The following is a 25,616-nucleotide window of genomic DNA, read 5'->3' as shown; positions in this document are numbered from 1 at the left end:
TTAATTTTCATGTAAACTTAGTTTTCCTGAATTTTAAAAAGGAGGGTTGGTTTGGTAGTATTTCTAACTGCACAGAGCTTGTTTTCATGGAGATTTAAAAAATGTGGTAGTTCTGTTTCCATCTCTCTCTTTTACCTGAGCCTTCTCTTTTCTTTGTCTCTGTTGCCTGTCCTGCTTCATTTTGATTCTGTTCCCAGCAGTTTCTCTTGGTGTGGAGTCCTGTCCTGGGCAATCAGTTTTGAGAGTTCCTAGTGGCTTGAGTGCTCCAGCCCTTCGAACCTCCTGTGGGTCCCCTGTTGTTCCAGGTTCAGTGGCAGTTCTCCAGTTTACCCTATTGGCTCTTTTGGGTTCAGGTTCATCATATGCCCCATTGCTTCCCTTTGATTGTTCCCACATAGACATCAATATCATGCTGGCTATTGGTGATTTGTCTCTGATAACTTGTCACCAAATTTTGTCGAGTGTCATCCATGAGTTTTTAAATTTGCTATTTAGTTGCTCTGTTTATTTTTTGTAGAGACTGTGGAAGACTCAATAAATATATTGCCACCATTTTTCCAGAATTGGGATATTGCTTTTAATTTTCACTACAATGTGGCAAGTTGCTGACTGAGATTTTAAGTTATTTTTCCCCCATGGAGCAGCAAAACATATAAAGATTTGAGAACATAAGATAAGGAATGAATAAATCCTGCTTACGTGTAATTACATTTGAGCAACATATTGATGAACAGCTAAGGGAAGACAGAGATCACAAGTTTCCTCCTCCCATGCCTCAAAGAGAGAGGGCACTTTACACAGCCCAGGAGCATGTGGAGTGCTGTGCAGTCTTGCTGTGTTCTGGCTGTTTGTTCTAATTGATCTGTCAACCACTACGTGGGCATTAAGTAATTGGGATGTGACTTCACTGGGGCAAGGTGGGGTGGTCTGCAGAATATACAGGAAGAATCAAATATAGAATCACGGAGTGCTGGAGTTGGAAGGGACCTCAGAGATCACCTCTGAGATTAGGTCCTAAATCAGCTCTGTTATTTTACAGATGAGGGGGACTGAAGTACAAAGAGATGAAAGTGACTAGTTCAAGGCTGTGGATCCAACAAAGGATGGGATTGGCATTGCAGCTTGTCCTGAACTCTCCCAGGCCACATTCCAGTCTCTCAAACCCCAGCTTCCCTGTTGAGTAATGAGTAAACAGACTATTGTAAAACGAAGAGGACTTTTATAGAGTAAATTGAAGGGTATTCATTCATTCTTTTGTTTTAGGAAGTTCAGTGTTTCAGCTAGTGGATTTTCTTAAGATACAGGCATGCAGAATTTGGTGTTTGTGTGGAATAATTGAGGGAGAGAACAGAGGAGGATTTCATCAGCACTATCACAGCTCTCCTGTGGCAGAATCAAGAGCACAACCAGAAGGCCTGGCTTCGTCAGTCCTGTTGAACTTTTCATGCCACCAAGTGGTAAATCTGGTGATTGTTGACATTTCCAAGAAAAGTGTTTCTCTGAAGGCTCCATGCTATTCACTGAATAAGAGTTTATGACTGACTTAATGAATTGACATTTTATTTATCTCAGTGCTTATTCTCTCTCAGTGGTCTTTTTGTTTCTTTGGGCAAGGAGATAGTAATTCAAATTTGCATACCCTTGCCTGGTACATGATTTATGCTCAATGTATATGCAGCGAATGAATCTGTTTGGAGAAATGGGACTAACACGTGAAAAGATGAACAAACTCACCTACTGTGTGTTGTTGAGTACTAAATTATATGCCACAGATCCTGAGAAGAAGATGCAGTGTGGGGAGGCTTCCTGATGAAATAGTAAGGAGGATTTACTCCTCCTGCACTCACCAGGCCAAGCCCTTATTCTTCTTTAGTACCATAAATGAGGGGATACGAGAAAAAGGGCTCCTTTAAGCGGCAAGTGTTTGGCTGCTTCTTTTATTCTCATCTTGTACCTCCTTTACTCCTATCCTCTATTTTCTTTTGCAGTTTATCTAACACTTTAATTACTGTTTTGATCTTCAGATCCTTTGTTTGAGATAGTTTTTATTATTTCCATTTACAGGTAGGGAAGTTAAGTCTTAGTGGCTAAATGTTGTAACATCCCTTAGGTAGTGAAAGGCAGTTCCCAGTAGACCTAGGCCTCTAGAACCCCTGGAATATTGCATGCTGCCTCTCAGTGCTGGTTCTGATAAAAATATCTCCCCTATCTAAGCAGGGGATGAGTAGGAATGTGTTAAAATAAGAAGGGGATTATGAAAGAGAATTTTATTCATGCAATCAGTATTTACTGAGTACTATGGCAAGCCAGGCACTGTGCTAGATGTTAGGGACATAAACTTGAACAAGACAGTGTTGGCTGCAAGGGTCATGTGATGGAGATATGGTGTTGCACAAGCTTGGTATACCCTGTGGACTTTTTAGAATTATTTTGGTAACAGGTGTGAATAGAGTGCTTTTCATATTCAGGCAGTATTTTTGGTGGCAAGGACATTAGGTAGGTATGTGTTAGATATTTTGTCTCTCTCTCAAGCTACATACAGTTTAGTGGAAGAGATACTATGGCGCTTTTTTTTTTTTTGCCGCTATCTCACTTTGTTGCCCAGGCTGGAGTGGTGTGGCGTGATCATGGCTCACTGCAGCTTTGAACTCCTGGGCTCAAGCGATCTTCTTGCCTCAGCCTCCTGAATAGCTGGGACCACAGGCGTGCACCACCACCCTGGCTAACTTTTTATTTTTAGTGGAATCGAGGTCTCACTATGTTGCCCAGGCTGGTCTTGAACTCTTGGGTCCAGGTGATCCTCCCACTTTGGCCTCCCAAAGTGTTGGGATTACAGGCATGAGCCACTGTGCCTGGCCTGTGGACATTACTGAAAAAAATTAAGCAACAGTACAAAGCAGTTAGTCAATGTTAACAGGGCCCACAATACAATTTTCCGTTCTCTAGGACTTATGTTTCTAATGATTTTGACCAAGAAGATGGATTCTAATGTTCCTTCTGGCAGCCTAGTTGTTCTGTGACTTATTAAGACCTCAATAGGCATAAGTGCTTGTCTGTAACTTTCCTAGCCTTTCTTGAAAGCCAGATTTATCAGCGTGCATATTGTGTGATAGACTCGCACCAATGCCAGATGTGTGGTTGGACTCTCAGCTGATGGGTAGGAGTGAGTTGTTACCCTCTTGGGAGGAGGAGGGGGCTTTTACACACTCTTGCCTCACTCTGAAAGTGAACTTTGTTGTGTGCTGGAGTGGTCTTCATGGCATCATAAACACAGGTTGGTTCTCTTCCCTATGCTCTTCATTCCATTTACTTTCATCTTCCATCAAGACAGCAGATGAACTGGTAGGGAGAGTGATATTTGCTTGTTTTTCAGACTCTGGTCTGATTGAAATGTTGGTGGTGTGTGCTGAGTCAGACTCAGTAAACTCCTGCTTGATTTATTCTTCCCCTGGAGCCCACAAAACCCGTAAAACAGAATTAGAGAACCAGCCCCTAATCATGCTTGTTAGGGCTAACCATAAACACAGTCATGTTGATGGATGGATGGTTTAATAAACATCTGCTGAGTGTCTGAGCTGAGTTCTGCAGGCGTGCCCTGGGCCTGTCCTGAACCTGGCTGGGCAGTGGACACTTGGCAGATTCTGGGACATTTTAGGGACCATCACCTTTCTTTTGACTTTACACTTGTTGAAGCTCTGTCTTGAGTAAGTTTGGTGATTCAGACAAGATCTCTCAGCTAGTTTAGGATTGAGCAGAGAGGATGCAAGTGTTGACTTCTGTCCTGTTAATGGTCCTTCCAAACCATGGTCCAGTTGTTGAAGAGTGAGTGAGGGTGGAAACCAGGTATCGCTGTCCATTCCAGCTCTAATTCCAGCACCAGGCAACCACATGTCATCTTCTACTCCTTACAGTACTGCTGGGAACATGTTCCGGTTGCTAGAAAGAGGGATGGGGTGTAGCGGGTGGAGCAGCTGGCTTTAAGTCCACTCACACTCCACTATGGGTTCTGCAGGGATTTTGTGTCATGAATGTGAGTCTGACCTAAATGTCTTTTTTTCATAGCCCAGTGTGGGCAATTGGCAACAATTATAGGAGCTGCGGCATCATATCTTCCACAAATTTCTTAGTGGGGATTGATCAGTGACTTAGAGATGGAATGCTATGGTCTGAATGTTTGTGTCCTCCCCGAATTTTTGTGTTGAGGCCCTAATGCCCAGTGTGATGCTATTTGGAGGTGGGGCCTTTGGGAGGCAACTAGGTCATGATAGCGTGGTCCTCATGAGTGGGATCAGTGCCCTTATAAGGTGAGACAGAGAGATGATCTCTCTTGCTGCCCTGTGAAGATATAGCAGGAAGGTCTGTCTGCAAACCAGGAAGAAACTAAATCACCTGGCACCTTGATCTTAGACTTCTCAGTCTTCAGAACTGGGAGGAATAAACTTCTATTGTCTAACCCACCAAGTCTGTGGTATTATTTTTGTTATAGCAACCCCAACTAAGGCACTGGGTGTGTGTATACTCTATGGCATTAGAATATGAAGTTGGGAGACAAGGAAAGAATGTAGTAATTGATAGAGCTAATTCAGAATGTTAAATTGTCTTTTCTACTACCTGTGTGTTAAGTTCTGTAGGGACCATTTTAGACTGCCAACACGCCCGTATGTGGGGTTCCCTCATCCGGTGAGTGGGGTTACTTGTGTCACAGAAGATGGAGTTTGGTGTCTGGAGACCTACGTTTTAGTACTAGCCTTGATACCAACTGGCTGTAAGATACTGAGCAAGTCACTTAATCTTTGTCAGCTTCAGTTTTTTAACTGATAGAATGAAGTAAAGCTGTTCTTTGCATGATTATTGTGGAGATTAAATAACATGAATAAACTGTAAAGCACCCTTCAAAGACTACTTATCATGTGGAATTTACTGGATAGTCTTCAAATCCAACGTAGACAGTTTCTCTGAGCTTGCTTTTGCTCTCCTCCAGTCTCCTGTCTTCTAATTCATCCTGTTTAATCCTTGTTGGTGAGTATAAGTTAATATTCTTAATTTTGTTACTGTTAGGTTATTTTTATTCTTTTCAATTTTCTACCACTAGCGTTTAAGGAGACTTGCAGTAAACGCTTTTCAAATTTCAATATTCAACAAATATTAATCAAGCATCTCGTTAAGTATAGGCTCTGCAGTGAAGATAGGATGGTAAATGGAACATTAATGGTTCTTTCCTCTGCAGTGTCTTCTACAGGAGGGCATCTGCTTCTGTTCAGAGAGCTCCAGTGATGGGGAAGTCTTCACTTTCCATGTCAGCGTATTTATTTAGAGGTAGCTCTAATTGTTAGATGACTTTGCCCTCATATCAAACCAGTGTCTTCCAGTGTAACTTTACCAGTTGAACCACCATCAGGCCTCTTGACATGAATTTGATTTTTAAAACATTACAAAATATTTCAGGCATACAAAAATATACGTAATATAAAGATCATGTAGGTATCCGCCACCCAGATTAAAGAAAAAATATGTATAATTGAAGTCCCCTGGATACTCCTCCTTGATTTAATTCTCCTCCTTCTCTTTTTCCCAAGAAACAACCACTATCTTGAATTTATTTTATTTTCCCCATGTATTTATACTTTTAAAAAACATATGCATATATCCAATAACATTATACAGTGTTGTTTGCCATGTTTTTACATTTTATTTAATGATATAATATGGTGCTTATTCTAATTTTGCTTTTTTCCTACTTAACAATATGCTTTTGAAGTTTACCCTTATTAGTTCATTCATTTTCACTACTGAATCTTATTCCATTGTATAGATATACCACAACTTATTTATTCTTCTGTTGATTGCATTTAGGTTGTTTCTAGTTTTTCACAATTGTAGACTGCTGCAGCAAACATTCTTGTATAAATTTCCAAGTCTCCTTGAGCACAGTTACTAGTTTGTTAGATTATATATCTAATTGTGGAATTGTAGGACCATAAGCTGAGCACATCCTCCACTTTGTTTCTTCCACTTGTAAGATTGCTGGAGGGATATAAATTGACAAAATATACATTCATATTGCTGTGCTCTACACCCCTGGTAACCCTTGATTTTGTTATCCTTAACAGTTTTTGCCAGTATGCTGGGTATTAAAAAAAAAAAGTACATTTCCCTTATTACTAGTGAGTTAAACCATCAGTTTCTGTGTGTATTGGTCATTACGTTTTTCTCTCTTATGCGATTGCCTCTTCATATCTCTTGCCCATTTTTAAGCTGAGTTCTTTTGTCTTTTCCTTGTTAACTTATAGGCATTCTATCTAAATGCTGGTCTCAGTTATATGTATAACAATTGTCTTTTCCACTATGTGGCTGCTGTTTTCACTGTCTTTATGGTATCTTCTGATGTATGGAACTTTAAGATTTAAATGTAAAATGTATATCTTTCCTTTTTATTTGTGTTTTCTTTGTCTTTTTCAACATTTTCTGTAACCTGTGATCATAATAGTGTTCTTCTATATCTTCTAAGGTTTTAAAGTTTGCCTTTCACATTTGCATCTGGAATTTATTTTTATGCATGGTTTGAAATAAGATTCTAATTTTGTTTTTTCTCCATGTAGATAACCAGTAGTTCTGAAGCATTTCATTCTGTCTGTTCACCACTTTTACCATGTTATTGCTGTCATGTGTCAAGTGTATATGTGTGGAGGTCCATTTCAAGGTTTATTCAGTTCTATTGGTCTGTTGATCTCTCCTTCATTTAGAATGTCTATCTTAATTATTATAGCTCTATTTTAGTCTTGTGATCTAGCGGGATGATTCCTAACCTTATGGTCTTGGCTATTCTTGGGCCTCCCTTTGCTTTCTCATATAAATGTTAGAATCAGTTTAGTAAGTTCTTTAAAATAGGTATATTTATATTTATTAGTTTTTTTTCTTTATTTGTCTTTTTGGGTTGAGATTTTTAATCAGAATCATGTTGAATTTATAGAATAATTTTTGAGATTAATGACATCTTTATGATATTTAGTCTTTTAGTCCATGAATATGGCTGTATCTCTTCATTTATTTAGGTCTTCATTAATGAATTTTAATAAGCTTTTATTTATAATAGTTTCTTCTCTCTTTTGCTTTTTTTTTTTTTTTGAGACAGGATCTTGCTCTGTCACCCAGGCTGGAGTGCAGTAGCGGGGTCTCAGCTCACTGCAACCTCTGCCCCCTAGGCTCAAGCAGTCTTCCTGCCTCAGCCTTCTGAGTAGCTGGGACCACAGGTGTGCACCACCATGCCCGGCTATTGTTTTGTATCTTTAGTAGAGAGGAGATCTCACCATGTTGCCCATGCTGGTTTCGAACTCCTGGGCTCAAGTGATCTACCAGTCTCAGCCTCCCAAAGTGCTGGGATTACAGATGTGAGCCACTGCGTCTGGCTGATAGTTTCTTAATTAAATTTGTATCTACCTTTTGTTGGATTGATTTGCAGGTGCCTTACAGTTTTGTTTGGTACAATTAACGGTGTCGTTTTTTTTTTTTTCTCCAACTTTTATTTTAAATTCAGGGGTACATGTGCCAGATGTCCAGGATTTGTTACATAGGTAAATGTGTACCATGGTGGTTTGCTGTACAGATCATCCCATCACCTAGGTATTAAGCCTAGCATCCACTAGCTATTCTTCCTGATGCTCTTTCTCCCCCCAACTCCTGATAGACCCCTAGTGTGTGTTTTTCCCCACCTTGTGTCCACGTGTTCTCATCTTTCAGCTCTCACTTATAAGTGCGAATATGTGGTGTTTGGTTTTCTGCTCCTGTGTTAGTTTGCTGAGGATAATGGCTTCAAACTCCATTCATGTCCCTGCAAAGGACATGATCTCATTCCTTTTTATGGCTGCATAGTATCCCATGGTGTATCTGTACCACATTTTCTTTATCCAGTGTATCACTGATGGGCATTTAGGTTGATTCCATGTCTTTGCTACTGTGAATAGTGCTGCAATGAACATATGTGTGTATGTATCCTTATAATAGAATGATTTATATTTCTTTGAGTTTATACCCAGTAATGGGATTGCTGGGTTGAATGGTATTTCTGCCTCTAGGTCTTTGAGGAACTGCCACACTGCCTTCCACAATGGCTGAACTAATTTATACTCTCACTAACAGTGTAAACGCATTCCTTTTTCCCCATAACCTTGCCAGCATCTGTTGCTTTTTGACTTTTTTTTTTGTTTTTTTTTTTTTTTGAGATGGAGTCTCGCTCTGCCAGGCTGCAGTGCAGTGGCATGATCTCGGCTCACTGCAAGCTCCGCCTCGTGGGTTCACACCATTCTCCTGCCTCAGCCTCCTGAGTAGCTGGGACTACAGGCGCCTGTCACTACGCCAGTCTAATTTTTTCTTGTATTTTTAGTAGAGATGGGGTTTCACCATGTTAGCCAGGATGGTCTCAATTTCCTGAACTTGTGATCCGCCCTCGGCCTCCCAATGTGCTGGGATTATAGGTGTGAGCCACTGTGCCTGGCCTACTTTTGGACTTTTTAATAATGGCCATTCTGACTGGTGTGAGATGGTATCTCATTGTGGTTTTGATTTGTATTTTTCCAATGATCAGTGATGTTGAGCTTTTTTATTTTCATATGATTATTGGCTGCATGTATGTTTTCTTTTTTTAAAATTTTATTATTATCATACTTTAAGTTTTAGGGTACATGTGCACAACGTGCAGGTTTGTTACATATGTATACATGTGCCATGTTGGTGTGCTGCACCCATTAACTCGTCATTTAGCATTAGGTATATCTCCTAATGCTATCCCTCCCCACTCCCCCCACCCCACAACAGTCCCCGATGTGTGATGTTCCCCTTCCTGTGTCCATGTGTTCTCATTGTTCAATTCCCACCTATGAGTGAGAACATGCGGTGTTTGGTTTTTTGTCCTTGCGATAGTTTGCTGAGAATGATGGTTTCCAGCTTCATCCATGTCCCTACAAAGGACATGAACTCATCATTTTTTATGGCTGCATAGTATTCCATGGTGTATATGTGCCACATTTTCTGAATCCAGTCTATCATTGTTGGACATTTGGGTTGGTTCCAAGTCTTTGCTATTGTGAATAGTGCCGCAATAAGCATACGTGTGCATGTATCTTTATAGCAGCATGATTTATAATCCTTTGGATATATACCCAGTAATGGGATGGTTGGGTCAGATGGTATTTCTAGTTCCAGATCCCTGAGGAATCACCACACTGACTTCCACAATGGTTGAACTAGTTTACAGTCCCACCAACAGTGTCAAAGTGTTCCTATTTCTCCACATCCTCTGCAGCACCTGTTGTTTCCTGACTTTTTAATGATTGCCATTCTAACTGGTGTGAGATGGTATCTCATTGTGGTTTTGATTTGCATTTCTCTGATGGCCAGTGATGATGAGTCATTTTTTCATGTGTTTTTTGGCTGCATAAATGTCTTCTTTTGAGAAGTGTCTGTTCATATCCTTCACCCACTTTTTGATGGGGTTGTTTGTTTTTTTCTTGTAAATTTGTTTGAGTTCATTGTAGATTCTGGATATTAGCCCTTTGTCAGATGAGTAGGTTGCAAAAATTTTCTCCCATTCTGTAGGCTGTCTGTTCACTCTGATGGTAGTTTCCTTTGCTGTGCAGAAGCTCTTTAGTTTAATTAGATCCCATTTGTCAATTTTGGCTTTTGTTGCCATTGCTTTTGGTGTTTTAGACATGAAGTCCTTGCCCATGCCTATGGCTGCATGTATGTTTTCTTTTGAGAAGTGTATGTTCATGTCCTTTGGTCACTTTTTAATGAGGTCGTTTGTTTTTTTCTTGTAAATTTGTTTAAGTTCCTCATAGATTCTGGATATTAGATCTTTGTCAGATGAATAGATTGCAAAAATTTTCTCCCATTCTCTAGGTTCTCTCTTTATTCTGATGATAGTTTCTTTCACTTTGCAGAAGGTCTTTAGTTTAATTAGATCCCATTTGTCAAATTTTGCTTCTGTTGCAATTGCTTTTGGCCTTTTCATCATGAAACCTTTTCCTGTGCCTATGTCCTGAATGGTGTTGCCTAGATTTTCTTCTAGGGTTTTTGCAGTTTTGAGTTTTAGATTTAAGTCTTTAATCCATCTTCAGTTAATTTTTTTATATGGTGTAAGGAAGGGGTCCAGTTTCAGTTTTCTACATATGGCTAGCCAGTTCAACCAGCACCATTTATTAAATAGGGAGTCTTTTCCCCATTGTTTGTTTTTGTCAGGTTTGTCGAAGATCAGATGGTTGTAAGTGTGTGGTCTTCTTTCTGAGTTCTCTATTCTGTTCCATTGGTCTGTATGTCTGTTCTTGTACCAGTACCACGCTGTTTTGATTACTGGAGCCAGGCATGATGCCTCCAGTTTTGTTATTGTTGTTTAGGATTGTCTTGGCTATTTGGGTTCTTTTTCAGTTACATATGAATTTTAAAATAGCTTTTTCTAAATCAGTGAAGAATGTCAATGGTAGTTTAATGGGAATAGCATTGAATCTATAAATTACTTTGGGCAGTGTGTACTTTGGGCATTTTTATGATATTGATTCTACCTATCCATGAGGATGGAATGTTTTTCCATTTGTTTGTGTCCTCTCTGATTTCTTGGAGCAGTTGTTTGCGGTTCCCCTTGAAGAGGTCCTTCCCTTCCCTTGTTAGCTATATTCCGAGGTATTTTATTCTTTTTGTAGCAATTGTGAATGGGAGTTCATTCATGATTTGGCTCTCTGCTTGCCTGTTGTTGGTGGATAGGAATGCTAGCAATTTTTGCACATGGATTTTGTATCCTGAGACTTTGCTGAAGTTGCTTATCAACTTAAGAAGCTTTTGGGCTGAGATGATGGGGTTTTCTAGATATAGGATCATGTCATCTGCAAACAAAGATAATTTGACTTCCTCTCTTCCTATTCGAATCCCCTTTATTTCTTTCTCTTGCCTGACTTCCCTGACCAGAACTTCCAATACTACGTTGAATAGGAGTGGTGATAGAAGAGGGCATTCTTGTCTTGTGCTGGTTTTCAAGGGGGAATGCTTCTAGCTTTTGCCATTCAATATGATATTGGCTGTGGGTTTGTCATGCATGGCTCTTATTATTTTGAGGTATGTTCCAGCTATACCCTGTTTATTGAGAGTTTTTAACGTGAAGGTATGTTGAATTTTATCCAAGGTCATTTCTTCTGCATCTATTGAGATAATCATGTAGATTTTATCTTTAGTTCTGGTTATGTGATGAATTACATTTATTGATTTGTGTATGTTGAACCAACCTTGCATCCCAGGGATGAAGCCAGCTTGATCATGGTGGATAAGCTTTTTGATGCGCTGCTGGATTTGGTTTGCCAGTATTTTATTTAGGATTTTTCACTGATGTTCATCAACGATATTGGCCTGAAGTTTTCTTTTTTTGTTGTATCTCTGCCAGGTTTTGGTATCAGGATCATGCTGGCCTCGTAGAATGAGTTAGGGAGGACTCCCTCCTTTTCAATTGTTTGGAATAGTTTCAGTAAAATTTCTTTGTACTTCTGGTAGAATTCAGATGTGAATCCATGTGGTCCTGAGCTTTTTTTGGTTGGTAGGCTATTTCTCAATTTCAGAACTTGTTTTTAGTCTATTCAGGGATTCAGTTTCTTCCTGGTTCAGTCTTGGGAGGATATATGTGTCCAGGAATTTATCAATTTCCTCTAGTTTTTCTAGTTTATTTGCATAGAAGTGTTTATAGTATTCTCTGATGGTTGTTTGTATTTCTGTAGGGTCAGGGGTGATTTTCTCCTTAATATTTCTGATTGTGTTTATTTGATTCTTCTCTCTTTTCTTCTTTATTAGTCTGGCTAGTGGTCTATTTTATTAATTTTTTCAAAAAACCAGCTACTGGATATGTTGATTTGTTTGAAGGTTTTTTTTGTGTCTCTATCTTCTTCGGTTCTGCTCTGACCTTGGTTATCTCTTGTCTTCTGCTAGCTTTTTGGGGTTTGTTTGCTCTTGGTTCTCTAGTTCTTTTAGTAGAGATGTTAGGTTGTTAACTTGAGATCTTTTTAGCTTTTTGATGTGGGCATTCAGTGCTATAAATTTCCCTCTTAACACTGTTTTAGCTGCGTCCCAGAGATTCTGGTACATTGTCTCTTTGTTCTCATTGGTTTCAAAGAACTTCTTGATTTCTGCCTAATTTCATTATTTACTCAAGAGTCATTCAGGAACACGTTGTTCAATTTCCATGTAGTTGTGTAATTTTGTGTGAATTTCTTAATCTTGCGTTCTAATTTGATTGCGCTATGGTATGAGAGACTGTTATTATTTCAGTTTTTTTTTTGCGTTTGCTGAGGAGTATTTTACTTCTGATTATGTGATCAATTTTAGAGTAAGTGCTGTGTGGGAATGAGAAGAATGCATATTCTGTTGTTTTTAGGTGCAGAGTTCTGTAGATATCTATCACGTCCACTTGATTCAGAGCTGAGTTCAGGTTCTGAATATCTTTGTTAATTTTCTGTCTCAATGGTCTGTCTAATATTGACAGTGGGGTATTGAAGTCTCCCACGACTACTCTGTGGGAGTCTAAGTCTCTTTGTAGGTCGCTGAGAACTTGCTTTATGAATCTGGGTGGTCCTGTATTGGGTACATATATATTTAGGGTAGTTATCCCTTGTTGAATTGAATGCTTTACCATGATGTAATTCCCTTCTTTGTCTTTTTTGATCTTTGTTGCTTTAAAGTCTTTTTTGTCAGAAACTAGGATTGTGACCCTTATTTTTTTCTGTTTTCCATTTGCTTGGTAAATTTTCCTCCATCCCTTTATTTTGAGCCTGTTTATGTCTTTGCACACAGCATACCAATGGTTGGCTCTTCATGCAGCTTGCCATTCTGTGTCTTTTAATTGGGGCATTTAGCCCATTTACATTGAAGGTTAATATTGTGATATGTGAATTTGATTCTGTCATCATGACGCTAACTGGTTATTTTGCAGACTTGTTTATGTGATTGCTTCATAGTATCACTGGTCTGTGTACTTCAGTGAGTTTTTGTAGTGGCTAGTAATGATTTTTTGTTTCTATATTTAGTGCTTCCTTCAGGAGCTCTTGCAAGGTAAGTCTGTTGGTGACAAATTCCTTCAGCATTTGCTTATCTGAAAAGGATCTTATTTCTCTTTTGCTTATGAAGCTTAGTTTGGCTGGATATGAAATTCTGGGTTGGAAATTCTTTGCTTTAAGAATGTTGAATATTGGCCCCCAATCTCTTCTGGCTTGTAGGGATTCTGCTGAGAGTTCTGCTGTTAGTCTGATGGGCTTCCCTTTGTAGGTGACCTGGCCTTTCTCTCTGGCTGCCCTTAACATTTTTTCCTTCATTTCAACCTTGGAGGATCTGATTAGTATGTGTCTTGGGGTTGATCTTCTCATGGAGTATCTTACTAAGGTTCTCTGCATTTTCTGAATTTGAATGTTGGCATGTCTTTCTAGGTTGGGGTAGTTCTCCTGCATGATATCCTGAAGTATGTTTTCCAGCTTGGTTCCTTTTTTTCCCATCTCTTAAAGGTACCCTACTCAGTCATAGGTTTGGTGTCTTTACATAATCCTATATTTCTCGGAGGTTTTGTTAGTTCCTTTTCATTCTTCTTTTCTCTGCTCTTGTCTGCCTATCTTATTTCAGAAAGGTAGTCTCTGAGATTCTTTCTTTCACTTGGTCTATTCTGCTACTGATACTTGTCATTGCATTGTGAAGTTCCTGTGTTGTGTTTTTCAGCTCCATCAGATTGGTTATGTTCCTCTCTAATCTGCCTATTGTGGCTATCAGCTCCTGTATTGTTTTATCATGATTCCTAGCTTCTATGCATTGAGTAACAATATGTTCCTTTAGCTAGGCCAAGTTTGTTATTACCCACTTTCTGAAGCCTTCTTCTGTCAGCTCAGGCATCTCAGCCTCAGTCCAGTTCTGTGCCTTTGCTGGAGAGGTGTTGTGGTCATGTGAAGGAGAAGGGGCATTCTGGTTTTTGAGTTTCTGTGTTTTTGCGTTGATTGTTTCTCATCTTTATGGGCCTATCTACCTTAGATTTTTGAGGTTGCTGACCTTTGAATAGGGTTTTTGAGGGGTCTTTTTTGTTGGTGGTGTTTTCTGTTTGTTTTTCTTTTAACAGTCAGCCCACTCTCCTGTAGCACTGCTGCAGTTTGCTGGGGGTCCACTCCAGACCCTAGTTGCCTTGGTTTTTCTGTACCCAGAGGTATCACCAGTGAAGGCTGTGAAAAGCAAAGATGGCAGGCTGCTCCTTCCTCTGGAAGCTCTGTCCTAGGAGGGCATTGACCTGTTGCTGTTCTGCACACACCTGTAGGAGGTGGCTGGAGACCCCTGTTGGGAGATCTCACCCAGTCAGGAGGAATGGGATCAGGGACCCGCCCAAAGAAGCAGTCTGGCTGCCCTTTGGTAGAGCAGGTGTGCTGCATTAGGGGGGTACCATTCCTCGTTCAGATCATTTGTATACTACAAAGCCAGCAGGCTGGAACAGCTGAGTCTACCAAACTGCAGAGATGCTGGCCGCCTCTCCCCCTGGGAGCTTTGTAGTAGGGAGAGATCAGAGCTCTCTCTGTAGAACCCTTGCTGGAGTGGCTGAAGCCCCCACAAGGAGGTCTTGTCCAGTGAGGAGGAATGGATCAGGGTCCTGCTTAAAGAAGAAGTCTGGCCACGATCTGGCAAGGCAGCTGCTATGGGGGAACCCTCCTTCTCTGGACCGCCTGTATTCTTCAAAGCCACCAGGCTGAAATGATGGAGTCTACCAAACCACAGGGATGGTGGCTGGTCCTCCCCTCTGGGAACACCATCCTGACTCAGGATGACTCCAGCCTGCTGCCACCAGCCAGCTGGAATTCCAAGCCAGTGGGTCTCAACCCACGTGGTGCTGTGAAAGTGGGGCCCGAAGAATGATGCCAGTTGGCCCCTGACTCAGCCCTCTTCCTAGGGACATGCATGGATGGATCTCCCACCTTGCCATGGATCCCAGGGCCAGAGTATGCAAAACTCCTGGGTCTCTGTGTGTGGCTGAGCCACTCCCTGAGTGGCTGCTGTGCTGAGATTCCACACAGCTCTGTGTATTGGACCCAAATCCCTGGTGGTGTGGGCTCATGAGGGGATCTCCTGATACGTGAGTTGCAAAGATCCATGGGAGAAGCATGGTTTCCCAGGCAGGGCTGCACAATCACTCACTGCTTTGCTTGGCTGGGGGTTGGGGTTCCCTTGGCTCTGTGCAGCTCCTGGATGGGCCAGTGCCCCATCCTGCTTCTCTTTGCTGTCTGTGGGTTGAGCTGTTTGCCTGGTCAGTCCCAATGTGAGAACTCAGATATCTCAGTTGAAGTTGCTGAATTCACTTGCTCCTTTCATTCCTTTCTCTGAGCGCCATGGACTGGAGCTGCTTCCAATTGACCCAACGGTGTCTTTTAAAAACTTACATTTTCTTGCTACTGGGGGCTGGTATTCTTTGCTTGTATTTTATGGCTCTTTTCACTACTAGATCACCTTAAATGTTTCTCATCTTCTCTATTCCAGATATATATGTTCTTTCTTAGACTGTTCAACAGTAGACCCTTGACTTACAACCAGAAATATGAAGAATTATTGCCACAAATGGCTTATAATACTATGAAAAGATGCTCAACTTGACTTGTAGAGTAATGTAGATTACATCCAGATAGCATTTCTCATGATCAGATTGGCAAAATTCCAAAAGTTTGACCACAACTCTGTTGACAAACTGTAGGGGGAAATAGATACATACATTGTTATTTGCTGGGGGAATGCAAAATAACATAAAGCTGATCTATTAATATGTGGGGGAATGGGCAATTCCCAGTACAATTAAATCTACAGTAAATCTAAAGATTGCTAGACAAAATTCCTAGAATCCTCTAGGAATCTATCCCAAAGATTTACTGGCAAAATATTTTTTATGAAATATGCGTTTTACTATTCATTGGCACACTATTCGTAGTAGCAAAAAGCTGCAATGACTGAAATATTCTTCATTATAGAGGACAGTTGAGTCAGCTGTGGTGCTTCCATAGGATGGAAAACTATGAAGCTGAAAAAAGAAATGGGAAATATATCGGTAATAGAGTGATTGTCATGATATATTAAGTGAAAGAACAAGATACTACTTGTCTAAGAAATAAGAGAATATGTATTTTCTTCGATATTTGCTTTCTTTTAAAAGAATAAACCATAAGAGAATAATAATAGAAAAAGGAGAAGAGGGGTAATGGGATGGAGGGAAAGGAATAAAACCTAACCATTTCTGAATATACTTTGTTTTCTTGGTTTGGTCATGGAAACATGCAAATTTTTAACATAATTTAAAAAATAGAGACAGGGTCTTCCTCTGTCATTCAGGCTGGAATGCTGTGGCATGGTCATAGCTCACTGTAATCAAACTCCTGGGCTCAAGTGATCCTCTCACCTCAGCCTTCTTAGTAGCTAGGACTATAGGTGTGCACCACCACACTCAGCTAATTTATTTTTTGTTTTTAATTTTTTGTAGAGATGGGGTCTTGTTATGGTGCCCAGGCTGGTCTCGAGCTCCTGGCCTTAAGCATTCCTCCTGCCTTGGCCTCCCAGAGTGGCAGGATTACAGGCATGAGCTGCTGTGCCTGGCCTTAACATAATTTTGAAATAAAAAACATACAATCCCTGAGAAAACCACATAAATCTAAGTGTGTATTGAGCTGGTTAGCATAACCCACGGAGAGGAACAGAGAGGAACTCAGCCAACTGGCTTTAAAACACAGGGATTTGATTGTACATCCCTATCGGCGTGTATCATAAAGGTACCCAAAGTGCAGAAAACATTGTAGGCTGTTTTTAAATTATCATTACTGGTGTTGGTATTCTGAGATTCTTACATGTATTGTGAGATAGAATAAACAACGAATTATATTTATAGGAGGAAGGAAACATTGACATTTGAACAATAAAGTTAGGAAAAATTCTTGCATTCTTGAATTTGAGTTGGACATACAATATGAACTCAAAGCATTTTAGTATTTTTTAAAAACATGGTCTACCTCTGTCCATGGAGAAGGGCCAGAAACTATGGCCGGCCCAGTAACAATGAGCATTCCTTGTGCCAGACTGTGATTGCCAAATACTATTTCCTACAAAAAATAACCAGGGCTCTTTGAAACAATGGCTGCTTTCAGATTTGGAGCAGGAGATATACAAGATGTGCCTGGTTCATCTTTTTACAACAGCAAGCAGGGAAACTCTGGAGGACTCCCAGGGTCATGTTGTAGAGGGACTCAGGAACCAACGTGAAGAGGTTCCTACTGGTCAAGTTTGAACATCATTTTGGATAATACAGCACTGGATTGAAATATATCACACAGGTTTAAATACATGAGTTTGTAGTGATACTCAAGAAAAAAAAATCAGTCACTTTTGTAGGATGCTAGGAAATTAATGCATTACTTTGAAAACTGGTAAATAAAGGGAAAGAAATAAGCATTTTACAAACTATGCCTTAGGATGAACAAACTGGTAATGAAGGAAAGTTTCTCTTTATAAAAGTAGCTACAGGAGAGATGAAGAGGGAATGATATCACATCATTATTATTTTGTAATCCCTAGTTCATGGATCTAGGCAATGATCAACAATGGCTGCTGACAACATTAAAAAATATTGCCAAAAAGATTGCCTAATCTGAACAAGCCTCTAAATTTAACAAACATTAAAAAAAAAAGGATTTATACAGGGGGCAGAGGAATGTGTTAAATAAAACTATGGGAGTGCAATCAGCAACATTTAGAAGTAGGAAACTACAGAAAAATAACCTGGAGTTTCAATAGTTGCCAATAGATATGAAAAAAAAGATGGAGGGTAGACTTATAGATTAAACGTAGATGTATTAATGTATTAGTCTGTTCTCACACTGCTAATAAAGACATACTGGAGATTGGGTAATTTATAAAGGGAAGAGGTTTAATGGATTCACAGTTGCACATGGCTGGCGAGGCTTCAGAATCATGGCGTAAGGCAAAGGAGAAGCAAAGGCACATCTTCTATGGTGGCAGGCAAGAGAGCTTGTGCAGGGGAACTCCCATTTATAAAACCATCAGATCTTGTGAAACTTATTCACTACCATGAGAACAGTATGGAGGAGACCACCCCTATGATTCAATTATCTCCAACTGGCCCCACCTTGACATATGGGGATTATTACAGTTCAAGGTGAGATTTGGGTGGGAGCACACCCAAACCATATCAATTAACCAGTTACAGTGTGTGAACCTAATTTGGATCTTAAGGATAACAAAGTGTTTAACAAATTTTGAGACAACCAGGGAGAATCTGAGCACTGACTGGCTATGTGATAAAACAAATTGTTAGTTGTTTTCAGATGAGATAGCGTTGTGGCAATTATATTTAAAGAAAGGTCTTTATCTTTTAAAGGTGCATATTGAATTATTTACTTCTGAAATAAGATGACATTTTATTTGGGATTTGTTTTTAAAATAAAGGGCTGATGAGGAAGCAGGTGGGTATGGATGAAACCAGAGTCGCCCTGCGATGGTGGTGACTGAAACTGAGTAATGCGTTTATTCATTGTACTATTCTTTCTATTTTTGTGTATGTTTAAGCTTTTCAGTGGTAAAACATTAAATGAAAATAGCATTCTTAGCATAAATAGCGCTCAGAAGAAGGGAATTTCTGAAAAGTTCTATGTAAAATGGGTCTCTATTAAGTTTCATTTTTATAATGTCTTTGTACATCCGAGATAAGTTCCTAGAGGGAAACAGAATGCACACTGGGTATCTGCAACTCATTCCTGTTTTAGTTCAGCTCACCAAGCCCTTAAATTCGTGATCACAGAGGAAGACAACCCAAGTTTGCATCCCAGGGAGACCATTTGAAAGATGACTTCTTAATCTAGATTATGATTCTCTTTTAATCTGGCTCTGACCTCTCCCATCATCCCTTCCAGCCAACTGCAGACTGCAGTGTCTCTGAAGATGGAAAAGGACCTGTTTTCCAATTTCCAAATGCTCAAGCACCCTTTGAAAAGCCATCAACCTAGAGAGGGACTGTGACCTCCCCGTGTCACTTGGCCAGTGAGTGGGATAGCTGGGATTCGAACCTGGGTCTCTGAACTTCCACTGCGCTGCATTCTACTGCTTTGCTCTCATTGAATAAATTAAATTCTACATGTTGATTCCCCTCCGGTGAGGGGTGCCTGTATTCTTTGTTGAGCTTACAGTGTGCTTTTTAGGAAGAGTTTTTGCCCTAAGTTATTTATAGACCACTGTGCCTGTCTGGGCACATGTTCACCAGCCAAATAACTTTTAACATGCCCAAGGAAATGAACACAGGCTCCAGGGTCTGAGGAATATTAAACTGTGGGCAAGGAAAATTTTAATATGGATTATATTAATAAATTTGTTGCTTTAGAATTTCAAACATGATTCAAATACATGCACCACGTTATTTGTTCTTCCTTACCTTACCTGCTGTTATCAGTGATGGAATGGCTTGTCAAGTCTAAGACCCCAATCAGAATCTTATGACTTCAAAATCCTCACTCTATTTTATCACACTACCTCTTTCTTTTAGCAGAATTTGAAAATAGTAATGTAGTATCTTTAGGTGATGCCAATGACCTATCAGAGTATGGCTTAGGCTGTTGCTGTCATCATCACCAAATGAGTAACAATGATTTCTAGTTCAATTTAGTACTCACTGTGTGACAGGCATATTTGGAAACTTGAGTTCTGTCTAACATTTAAAAATAATAAAATTTAATTTTCATAAAACCCGTATGATGTACATATTAAAGTTGTATTTGCTGTGTGACACTGGATAAAATTAAATAGTTTCCAAAGTCACAGCACGAATAAATAGTAGAGCCAGGATTTGAATCCAGGACTGTCTGATGCCAGGCCCTGAGCTGTAGCCATTAAGTCACTCACTGATGTCCATTCATTCAATTAGCAGATATTTACTGAGCATTTACTCTATGCCAGGTACTGTCTCAGGCACTGGGGATACAGTTGTGATGAGATGGATATCCTCCCTTGTCCTTATACAACTTACAACTAGTGAGTAAGACAGACAGTAAACAAGATGTTTTTAGGCAGTGATGAGTGGTTTCTAGGAAGTAAAACTGGGCAATGTGACACAGAGTGTCTGGAGTATAAGACTAGGATGCTGCTTTAGGCCTTTGAGGGCTTGTCTGAGGTCAGATAGGACTAGAGTATTCCAGACAGAAGGAACAAGTAGAAATTAAAGATCCTATAGTTGAAACTGGCTTGGTATGTTTGGAGAACAGAAAGAGAATACGGGAGAGAATGTGAAAGCCATTGGAGAGGCAGTGCTCATCCAAAAGCGTGGATAGAGCTCCCCACATCCTCATCCCAGCCCCCTGGTGATGTAGGCGTGGTTGGGGCGAGGAGTACTGCCTTTGACCGTGGAGGAGAGCTTGTTGACTTGTGATGGGACTCATTTCTGAGAACAAGCTCCGTCCCAGAGGAATGACATATTTCTTTCAGACCATGGGCTCTGTAGTCTCAAAACAGTAGGACAGGGATAAGTAGTTGAGACCTGGCTTGATGGCATGTGTGAAAATGATTTTGGCGTCTTAAATGGCATCAAGTAGAAGCAACATCAACAGTGTGGCCTTATTACCAAAAAAGTTGCTGCAGTCAGAGGCTTTCCTGAAGGATGACATACAGAGAGGTCAATGCCTGCCAAATACAAGGAGAACATTTCTGGCCAAAAATGGAATAGATGTCTTGGAATGCTGATGTAGTCCCTCACAGGCATCGAGAAGCTGCTCTGCCCCAGGTCAGGAATATTGCAGAAATGAGTCAAGCCGGGTTAGTGTTGGAAGAAGAGTTGGACTAGCTCATCTCTGTGGGCTTTCCAACCTGCAGTCCTCAGGGCCTCATTGCCAGGGTGGCAGTCCATGGCAGTGGTGGTTGGTAACAATTTATGGGAGATGAAATATTCAAACCCAAATTATGTTCCTAACTGGTTTACCGCTCAGGCCAGTGCTCCTTCATGCTCCGACTCTTCTCACTCTTCTGCAGCCTGTGGTCACTGAGTTGCTCTGGGATCCCTATTATTTTTATTGGCACCTTATTTAATGCAGCTCTACATTTTCTAGCTAACTGGTACCATCTGTCTGTAATCACACTTCTCAGATCTGCCTCCTTGTCATCAGCCTACCTCCCTCTCTGATGGTTGGGAACTAGTTGTATTCTCCGAAGACTTGCTGTACTTTAACACTTTTACTTGGCATGGCCAACAAAAGTACCATATATTGTCTGTGGAAGCCAGCAAAAGAAGGCTTGGAAAAGAAGGCTTGAGTTGTCATCTCACATTAAGAGCATCCTGGCCTCTAGTGGAGGGTATACAAGAGTTGGCTCTAGGTTCTGATTCCTTTGTTACTGGGCTTTGACTGTGTAGCCTTGGCCCCCTCTTCAAACCCCTCTGGGTTCCAATTGGTTTATCTCTAAACAAGTTGAAGGGATTAGACCAATGGCTCCCTGGAGGGCCCATCCTGCTGTCAGATCATTCAAAGATGTTCATTGCCAGTTCTTTGCACCATGAGGAACATATTTGGACTTTTAGACAGGCTCTGACTTCTCAGAGCTTGCAGTCCAAGACATTCTGACATGGATGCACATTTAAAAGACAGACACTTTATAGATAGATTATTGATCAATTTTGCCACTAGTGTGAAGCTGTCACTTCTGAAAAAAGGATATGTTTTTCCTTCTCACTTTTACTGCTTTGGTTAAATCGTTTGCCCTAAGAACTCCCTCAAATATAGATATGCATATGCCATAGACTGAGTATATTAGCATTATAAGCATGTCAATGCCATAATAGCACCTTTTTGCATAAATTTATATTCTTTATAACAACTTTATGGGGTGAATTGCTTTAGTCTGCAATAAAAAGATATGGGAATTCAGAGAGGTGAAATTTCCCTCTAAAGCTTCTGAGCTCCTTCATTATGCCTGACTTCAGTGCCTGTGCTTTGTTTGCAGTTCTGGGCTGCATCTCTGAATAGGTATATTAGGTCAGTGGGTATATCAGGCAGAGGGTGGTGGGGATAGGGGGTTACTGAGGGAGTTAAGTTGACAGGATCAGAGATGAGGATCCCTGATTTCTAGAGAGGAGGCTGAGGGGAAGCCTACACCTCTTCTCCTGATAATCCTGGCAGGAGGTGGAGCATGAGTCTGACAGCAAGCAGGTTATGGGGGATGTTGGTTCCCATAGTAAGCACAATTGTTGGAGCATTACTGGAGGCAGTCCAGGCATGACTTGGTTGTTAGGACGTCCACACATCAAGCCTGCAGAAGTGTGTCTGGCGGCCCAGTGGGGTCCTGGCAGCCCCACAGTGGAATGTGTTGTTGGGCAAAGGCTGCTGATGAGGGCACCTCCTCTAATGAGTCCATTCTTGCATTGTTGTAAAGAAACACCCGAGACTGGGTAGTTTATAAAGAAAAGAGGTTTAATTGGCTCATGATTCTGCAGGCCGTACAGGAAATATGGCAGCATCAGCTAGCCTTCTGGGGAGGCTTCAGGAAACTTATGATCATGGCAGAAGGCAAAGGGGAAGCCAGCACTTTACATGGCCGGAACAGGAGGAAGTGGTGGGGGTGGGGAGGGGTGCCACACACTTTTAAACGACCACATCTTGTGAAAACTCTGTATCACCAGAACAGCACCAAATGGGGAAGTCCGCCCCTATGGTCCACTACCTCCTGCCAGGCCCCACCTCCCATACTGAGGATTACAATTTGACATATTTGGGAGAGGATACAAATCCAAACCATCTCCTCCTCTCACCTGTCCATCCTTCACCTCTTAGGAAGGAGGGCAGCCACAGTAGAGCACTTGCCTCTAGTTGCTCTTGAGCACCCTTCCTGGGTAAGAGAATTAAAAAAAAAAAAAACAATTTTATGATTCTAAAGGCAGTGTTATTACAGAAAGTTTGAAAACCCAGAATTTATACAGAAAAACACAATAACAACAATGGGAGAATGTTTCCCGTGGTGGTGTGGTAAATATGGCTTCCTTGCTCATTTGTAGTTTCAGTTTAAGGTGGCACAGTGTTTGGATTATAAACAAACACTTAATTTGAATGGAAAGAACTGTGGTGCCTTTCACTCTAAAACCCCAGTGTAGAAAGAGGCCATATTATTTTCCAGCAGGACAAGATCACCCTGTTTAGCTGGTGTATCAGTCAGGGTTCAACCAAAGACGAATAGGGGATATATATGAAGAGACTTATTGCAAAGAACTGGCTTATGTCACTGTGGGAGCTGTTAGAAAAGTGCAACATGTATAGGGCAGGCTTTCATGCAGAACTCTCAGGCACAAACTGAAGCTGCTGTCCAGAGGCAGAGTTTCTTTTTCAGGGGAACTTCAGCTCTGTCCTTGAGGCCTTTTGACTGATTGAATCAGGCTCACATATATTACCTTGGATGGTTTCCCTAAAAGCCAGCTAATTATGGGCCTTCATCACATCTGCAAAATACTTTCGCAGCAATACCTTGATTAGTGTTTGGATAACCAGGGACTGTAACCTAACCAAGTTGACATATACAAAATATCATCACATCTGATAATCTGTCCTCTTTGAAAATTAATCTGGGGAATTGGATGCATCATCTGCCTTGGTTGCCTAGCCCCTCTTTCAACAACCTTACTTGCTAGGACATAATAAGGGCTAAAGTCAATCCCAGTGGTCTCATCGGGACCTGCCCACCTGCAGCATCGTGTTCTGTCTAGATTTTGTCATATTCACTTGTACTTCTGCTTCCTAGGTATGCTTAAGTCATTGTTTGCATCTATGTGACCTCTCCCTGTGACTAAATTGGAAGTTGTTGCAGGGGAGGGATGGTATCTCCTGTTGCATTTGTCTGTCCCTTGATGGTCTGAGTGCTGCAAGTGCTCTAAGTGGCTTTTCAGTAAACAGTGACTGATATCCATGAGTTAACTTCAGGTCCCATAAGGGCCAAGATTCTTATGTCTCCTTGTTATAGCTCCTCATGGAAGAAGGAGCAGCTTGTTTCATTGCGTTTGTTTTTGTTCATTCACTTACAGATTGCCAAGTAGGCATTGTTCTAGGTACTGAGCCTATAGCAGTGAACAAGACAGACAGGATCCCTCCTCTTTTGGAGCTTTACAAAACTAGTAATGGTTGTTGGAGATGTGGTAGAGGGAGAGGAAGGAAACTAATAATAAACAAGTATACAAATTAAACAAGCTAATTTCAGATACTGTAAGTGTATAGGGGAAAATAAAACACTATACCATGACTCTAAATTGGGTGGTCACTTTCTGACTTCAAATAATGACTCCCTAGCTACGTGATGATGGGTAAATTACTTCACCTCTTTGAGCCTCAGGTGCTCTGTTTTTTTTTGTTTTGTTTTGTTTTTTAAAGAAGGTAAGAATCTGTGATGTTTGGGTTCCAGTCCACCTGAACTGGGAGTTGTTGTAGGTTTTTGTGAGGGGATTCTTGGAAGAGGAATTGCCTAGAAATGTAATTTGGGATGGTGAGAGCTTTGCCTCTCAAATGTGGCTTGCAGACCAGCAGCAGGTATCATTGCAGAGCTTTTTAGAAATGCAGACTCTCAGGCCCCTTCCCAGACCCACTGAGTCCAATGTGCGTTTTGCCAACAGCCCCATGTGATTTTTCCGTATAGTTTGAGAAACACTGGAGTGGGAGGTTGAGGGCAAGTTGGAGTAACTCAGGTGTAAAGCATTGGTTTCATCTTGAAAACTAGAGGCAGGGAGGAGGGAGAGAATGAATTCAAAGGTCAGTTTTATCCTGGGTGAGTTCAGTCTCTGAACAATTGACTTAAAAGAAACCAACTTATTACCAAGATTGTCAGTTGATCAGATATTTATGGGAGGTATGCAGTTTTTAAATTCTGAGAATTTGTACTGGTCTCTATCTAGGACACATCTCTGTGGGTGCTGAGTCCTCTCATGATGTCAAATACTCAAAGTAGAAGGTTGTTCGGTGATTAGAGGATTCAAAGTAGAGGTTGTTTGGCGATTAAAGGGATATTCAAGCTAGCATTGCTGGGTGTGTCATCCTCCTTTACTTAGGAATATTTCCTTTTAAGATCTAGGTTTAGCCTTTGTGAGGCTGAGCCCCTGGCCTCTGAAGTGTGAGGACAGCTGTGTCACCTTCTCCAGAAGCAGGGTCGTGACTCACTTTTGTATGCAGTCTGTGTCACCATCGTCCTCTGTAATGGACTCCTGAGACTGCTTTGCATCCGTCACATTTCAGGTTGATGCCCTGTGGGAGATTCCTAGCCCTTTCTGTCCAGCGCTTCCAGAACGGGCTGCTCCCCAGTAAATTTGCGTGGACGGCTAATGCCATCCATGGGATGTAGAGTCTTGCATGCTCCATCCCCCAGATGGTGACCCTTTGCTCCCCAGGTTTCTTCTTTTGTCTTTCTTGGGATCCATCATACCCAGGGTATTTATTCCATTCAATGCTTCCTTTGTGCTTGGCATGGTTCAAGTCCCATATTTACTCCTAACTATGGCTCAGACAGATTTTACAGGAGCTGGTAGTTAAATATGATAGATTCATAGTATGTTACCTTGGAATCAGCCATAG

General features: G+C 40.9%; 1 protein-coding gene across 2 annotated transcripts in view; it reads left to right on the top strand.

Moving 5' to 3' along the window:
* NOS1AP (nitric oxide synthase 1 adaptor protein) overlaps nt 1-25,616 on the top strand; it is a 320,296-nt gene that overhangs the window by 21,001 nt on the left and 273,679 nt on the right. The window lies entirely within an intron of this gene.

This window comes from Gorilla gorilla, chromosome 1, assembly GCF_029281585.2.
Source record: "Gorilla gorilla gorilla isolate KB3781 chromosome 1, NHGRI_mGorGor1-v2.1_pri, whole genome shotgun sequence".
NCBI lineage: Eukaryota > Metazoa > Chordata > Mammalia > Primates > Hominidae > Gorilla > Gorilla gorilla.
The sequence above is the reverse complement of the archived record's forward strand: the minus strand, read 5'-3'. Positions and strand labels throughout refer to the sequence as shown.